Source organism: Mauremys reevesii, linkage group 13 (assembly GCF_016161935.1).
Source record: "Mauremys reevesii isolate NIE-2019 linkage group 13, ASM1616193v1, whole genome shotgun sequence".
In the NCBI taxonomy this organism is placed as follows: domain Eukaryota; kingdom Metazoa; phylum Chordata; order Testudines; family Geoemydidae; genus Mauremys; species Mauremys reevesii.
In genome coordinates, this window is record NC_052635.1 from 12,292,123 (window position 1) to 12,298,387 (window position 6,265).

Sequence of the window (6,265 nt, forward strand, 5' to 3'; positions counted from 1 at the left end):
ACTGAAGCTGGGCTGGGGGCAAAGGCTCGGAGGGGCAAACGGGGCAGGCAACAAGGAACAAAGCTAGGGGGCCTGTTGCAGAGGGGCAGGGGTCAGTCCGGGGAAGTGGGGGGGTGCGTGCACCCACGAGCACTTGTGTAAAGTCAATGTGCTGGCTGGCTGCTGCTGGAGGCCCAAACGGTGGCAATAGGGCGTGGCAGGCCAGGCGAGCAGCTGAGTCCCAGAGGCAGGAACTGAGGCAGATGGTAAGGGGCCTGCAGGGGTGGTGGAGGGGGCAGCGGTGGTGGTGGGGGTGGGGGGGGGACACAGATGGACCAGGGGGCGGGCTCCATACCACACCCCCTGTGCCCCCACAAACACAGTCTAAACCCCCACCACTAGAGCACAGTTAAAGAGTTACTCAGTCTTTGGTAGCCCCCTCCACAGTGGTCTTCAGAGTCCTGTGCGCTCCCCAGCAGCCGGTGGTCTTCTCAGTCCTCTTCTCCCTACTCCAGGCTCCAGCAGCTCCCCAGGGCAAACTCAGCTCCAGCAGCAGCTCTAACAGCAGCAACTCCTCCTCCAGCAGCCCTGGTGGTCAGGCAGGAAGGACCCCCCCACAGGTGGTAGTTGTAGTGGTGGTGATGGTGGGGTCCTGGCTTCTCCCTCCAGAGATAGGGGAGTGGGGGCTGGCCAGAAAGCCCCCCCCCCTCACTCACTCACTCAGCAGTAGTGGCAGCAGTCCAGGAAGGAGCAGTCCAGCCAGCAGTAGCAGTAGCCCAGGAAGGGAGAAGGAGCTCCAGCCAGCGAGGCAGCCAGAGAAATGTGGGGAGCACTCCAGCCAGCAGGGCAGCCCAAGCAGGCAGAGCAGGCCCGGTAGCAGGAGGGACCCCTGCTCCTGCCCTGAGGGGTTTAAAACATCCTGGGAAGGGGCTGAGGCTCGGGAAAGCAGCTTTTAGGCTGGGCTTATTGGGGGAAGTGGCTGCAGCTGGGGCCATGCCCCTAACTGAGCCACAGGGCCTTATAAGAAGGCCAGGGAAGCCAGAAGCAAAGACAGTCTCTCTCTGCCTTCAGAGAGAGAAGGGCCTGGCTGTAGGGAGCTAGAGACTGGATACCTGAGTGAAGGTATCAGGGGGCCTGGGGTCTTCGGCGGTGGGGGGCGCCCACTACGGAGGTAATTCAGTGGCAGGGGTCCTTCCGCCCCAGGACCCGCTGCTGAAGTGCCCCGAAGACCCGCGGCACTCCCGGAGTGGAAGGACCCCCGCTGCCAAATTACCGCTGCTTTTGGCCAAAACAGATGCTTTCCAACAAAATGTGAGCACTATTGAAAACCCAGCTATACCTTTTCTACCTCAGTTAGAAAACCAAAACCACAACTCCCCCCTCCCCCCTTGTCATGGTTTTACCCTCACTTGAAACTGGGGGGTTTCAAGTTGAGGACCAGCATGTATCCCCCCACCCTAAAATCCTAGGGTAGGTCCCCTTTTTGCCGCCACCACCCGGTCAATTACATGGGCCGGGACACCCCTGTTTTCCCCCTGCCTCTTTCCAAAGATGTTCCCTGGGGAAACACAGATCAACTCACAGAGAGAGAAACTTTCCCCCTCCCCTCTCTGCCCGGAGATAAGTCTGTCTCACCACCGAGAGAGAGTTTCTTAGCCCCTCCCCCTGTATCCACAGTAGAGGGATTTAATCAAATCTTTATAAAAAGAATTTATTAGAAGAAAAACAAGAAAATACAGAATCTCTATGAGTCCAAGCTGGACACTCATAGGGTATAACCTTGCTAAGTTCTGGAGAGAATCCTCTCCCCTTCTCAGTACAAACAATACAGGCAGAATTAAGAATAATCAATAGCAAACACACAGAATTGCAAACATAGGATTATTAGATGGAGACACAAAGTACCTTTCTAATACTCACTATTTTGACTAGAAGAAATTAGTTCAGAAAGGTGGAAATTTGTAGCACACTTGATTAAAACATCTAGACTCTTATAACTCCAAACGGCTAAGAACAACACACACAGAAACAGAGGGAAAAAGTTCCCTCCTAGGAGTTTCAAATTCTCTTCCCTGATTGGTCCTCAGGTCAGGTGCCTACCAGGTACTATGTTTTAACCCTTTACTAACTACTTATGACACCCCTAATTTTAGTATCTCTTCTATGAGTCTTTTAGGTTGCACAGATTCAATGCGCAAAGGAACCTGTCTCAATAGAGAAATAAAATAACTTAAATACTCATAGCCATCAAGGTGTGGTTTCTTCAGTGTTACTAAACACACTGAGTTCTCAACTATTAGTAAATTTTAAAAAATGATGATCTTAGAATATTTTTACATGTAATTGTTTCCCCCTACATTATTGCTATTTACCCAGGCACGTTAGTGCATTTCTTCAACTTGGTCCTGTGATTACACTGCCTTGCACCTTTGTGTAGTTATTTACATGTGAGCAACATGTGCAAACACCCCGGCCAGTGGAATGAGCAGATAAGATTGAGATGGAATCATTGTGCATTCACCTTGCACTAGTGTAAATGACTGCTCGTGATTTGGGAGAGCGGGGCGTCAGCCTCCCTCGGTGTTATTCCTCTCTCCTAGGCATTATTCTAAGGAATAAATACTAGGAATTATAACATATAGGTAGAATTTTCAAAGGAACTCTTACCCTGGATTTGAGGGGTGTGCGTACCCCAGAATGCAATCAAGCTAATTGCAGCCATATTATGTGCATTCAGCACCATGTATTAATAAAATAGAACATCACATAGCATAGGGTTAATTGGAAACAGGCTTTTACAGGCAAAGTCAAAACTAGATGGCACTTTCTGCTAGTCAGAATGGGAAGAGGGGAGAGAAAGTTAATAATTGAGACTGAAAGAAAATAAGTGAACGGAAACCTTAAATTTGGGCACCTTTGCTATAGAAGTATTATTATGAGTAAGATTTTTAGGAATGTTTGTTGATAAGTAGTTTATTGGAAGTTAGGGAAAGTGGTGATTTAGCAGGGGTCACTATAAACTATTTCTTTTGTAGAAGTTAATTATAGTTAGTTATGGTGTACTTTGGAGCAGTGTTCTGAAGCCATCTTAAGAGGCGTTTTTCCTGATACCTTTTCTTCCTGGTGGGTGAACAACTGGCCATTGTGAACCTGCTGTTAATTACTCAATTCCATTCCAGATTTTAGATAAATATTTGGTATGTCCTAACCCTATTGTTTATGTCTCTGTGTGCTTAAATCTAATGAACTGCAGTATTAGATAGAACATGCTTACGTGCATTAATTTTTCATTGGATGGAACTGTCGTATTCCCATTGATTTATACCTGACTCTGCCTGGAGAGAAACAGTTAAGTTACCACTGCTATGGGTTCTGAAAATCCCAGGTAACAGAATCAAAGGATGTTATCTACCCAATTCCCATTGAATTTAACCTAGTTCTATGCCTGAAAAAGCCTCTTGCCACTTGCTAGAAGCTATCTTAGACAGAGGAATCCCCGGAATTCCCAAAGCTCAGTGTCCCTGTGCAATGAATGGAGAGAGACAGGCACCGAGGAATGGGATTCCCAAAAGCCAGAGTGCTGCATGGCCACTCACTTAAGATGCCAAGGAGCCAGGGGATGTGTCCCTAAGCCCCAGCCGCTCACAGAGTTCTGCACTTAAGTTGGGGCTGCAAGGAGCAGTTTCCTGTACAGTTAGGTGAACTCTGAGCACGCTTACCAAACCAGGCCTCACAGGTGAGCTAAGCGGAGGAATGCATGCTTTTCCCTGGTTCACGCATTGTTCTGGGGCTTAGGTGTCTGGACACCAAGAGTGAGGCGGCTGCGTGCATGCTCAGAGGAAGAAGCTCAGCTGCCTAGGGAGCTGTTACTGTAAAAACTTAGGTGTCCAGTGAATTTAGGTGCCTACAGGGTTTGGGGGCATCGTAGTGGGGGGGGTTGTGCATCCAAGTGGGGCCTGATACTGAGATTTAGGTACCTAAAATGGCACTTAGGTGTTTAAATCCTTTTGTGATGTAGCTCCTTGAGCCTGATTTCCTAACTCCAGTCAATAGGAGCTGAGGGGTCTTACTCCCACTGAGCATCAACTACCAGTGGTCTTACATTGGGTGTCCAAAAATGGGAGCGCCCAGAATCAGTGTCCACTATTGAAAATGTTTGTCGTTGGTTATATATGTGCATATTGAGAGATTCTCCCAGATTAACCAGTGAATTAATGGTTTTATTATCTTTGCAGCTGGAAAACAACAGGGGGACATGGCTAATGAGAACCACTCAGTAGTAGCTCAGTTCCTCTTCATGTCTTTGAATTCTTGGAGGTGCAAGTCTCCCTTTTCTTCTCGGTGCTGGTGTTGTACCTCGTCACCCTGGTGTTCAATGTCGTCATTATAATAATCACGGTAGTGGACCCTGCCCTTTGCTCCCCCATGTATTTCTTCCTCCAGAATTTGTCCTTTCTGGAAATTGGCTACACCTCGTCCACCATCCCCAAGATGCTGGTGAACTTCCTCTCTGAGGACACAAGTATTTCCTTCCTGGGCTGTACCACTCAGATGTATTTCTTCTCTTTCTTAGGGATCACGGAGTGCTGCCTGCTGGCTGCCATGGCGTATGACCATTATGTGGCCATATGTCACCGTCTGCGCTACACGGCCATGATGAACAGAGGTGTGTGTCTCCAGTTCTCATCTGTGTGCTGGCTCATTGGGGTGCTGCTGGCATTATGGCAGACAACTTTCATATTCACTCTGCCCTGCTGTGGACCTAATAGTATCAACCACTTCTTCTGCAACCTGCCCCTACTGCTGAAGCTGGCCTGCGCAGACATCTATGGTAACGAAGTAGCTGTTTACACCATTGCCGTCACCTTCATCATGGTCCCTTTCCTGTTCATACTGGTGTCCTACAGCCGTATCCTGCACACAATCCTGAGTATTTCATCAGCCGCGGGCAGGAGCAAAGCCTTCTCCACCTGCTCCTCCCACCTTATCGTGGTCACTTTGTTCTATGGAACTGCCATTGTGGCACCTCTGAGGCCCAAATCTAGGTACTCACTCGACAAGAACAAACTGCTTTCCTTGTTCTATATGGTGGTGTGCCCAGTGTTGAACCCTTTGATCTACAGCCTGAGGAATAAGGAGGTGAAGGGAATCCTGGGAAGGGTGATTCACAGAAAAATATTTCTTTGAAACTTGTAAAAAAAAATGGAAAAAAACCCCATATTATTGTGATAGATTTGGAGTTGCCTGTAGTAATTCATGAAAACACTGTATGATCTGTTTGTCTGAATATTGTAAAGATGTTTTTGTATTCATATATTGGGCTAATTCAATAGTTGGGTGGTCAGGAAACTACAAGGAAGATGGAGGATAGATAGTTAAGAACTCCTCAGTAAACACCAAGGACAATTAACTGAGATGTCCTTCCCCAACTGCCAGACCAGTTTTCCCAAGACTGAATCCCTCCTCTTATGAAGGGAGGGAGATCAAAGACTGAAGGAGATTAGAGAGACACACACCCTAAATAGAGGAAAAGCTAGTTTGGTGAGAGGGTTTGGGTGGAGAAATTACCCCCCCCACACACACACACACACCCCCCAAGACTTTCAGTGGTTGGGGGTTCCTGAAGGAAACTTATCCTACCTAAGGGCTTTGCCAAAGGTAGGCAAGTCTTTATGTAAGATAAACATGTGTGTAGGCCTTTAGTTGTCTTAATAATTTTCTCTAGTGTTCTGTTCTCCTACTGTTCAGGTTGGAAAATGCTTTGTTTTGAGGCAGCTGTTTTGGGACACTGTGTTCACCACTGGTCACAGCTCCATGAGGGGACACATGCTGGTATTGAGTTCAGTTGGAGCTGCTAAGTAAGCCTGGTTGATGCACAGGGTGTTGCAGCCTAGGGACCCTGGTCTGGGAATGGGAAAATCACAGGAGTCCACCCCAGAAAGATGAAGGCTCAACACCTGACACCTGGAGATGGTGCACTCAGAGCACTGTGACAGTTATTTTATTTTTTCTCTATCTTCTGACCTTTTTTACTTTTCTCTCCTTTTTTTCCATTTTTTTTATCGAATTTCTCTTTCCCCTCCTCTTTCTACCTTTTCCATTATTTTCCCTCTTTTTGTTTTTCTTCTCTTCTTTTCTTCTCCTTTTCTCTCCTCCTTCATCCCCCTCCTCTTTTCTTTTTTCCCTTTTAAGGGAAGGTTGTTGAATAAATCTGACAAACTCTTTTTGGTGGATTTTTTCATTCACTCATTTTCCCACCTTAGAAACAAGTTGAAGCACACTATAG

The 6,265-nt window shown here is 47.3% G+C and overlaps 1 pseudogene; it reads left to right on the forward strand.

Annotated features, from left to right (window-relative positions):
- The first annotated feature begins 4,234 nt into the window (after nucleotides 1-4,234).
- On the forward strand, nucleotides 4,235-5,166 carry LOC120380644 (annotated as a pseudogene).
- The last annotated feature ends 1,099 nt before the right edge of the window (nucleotides 5,167-6,265 follow it).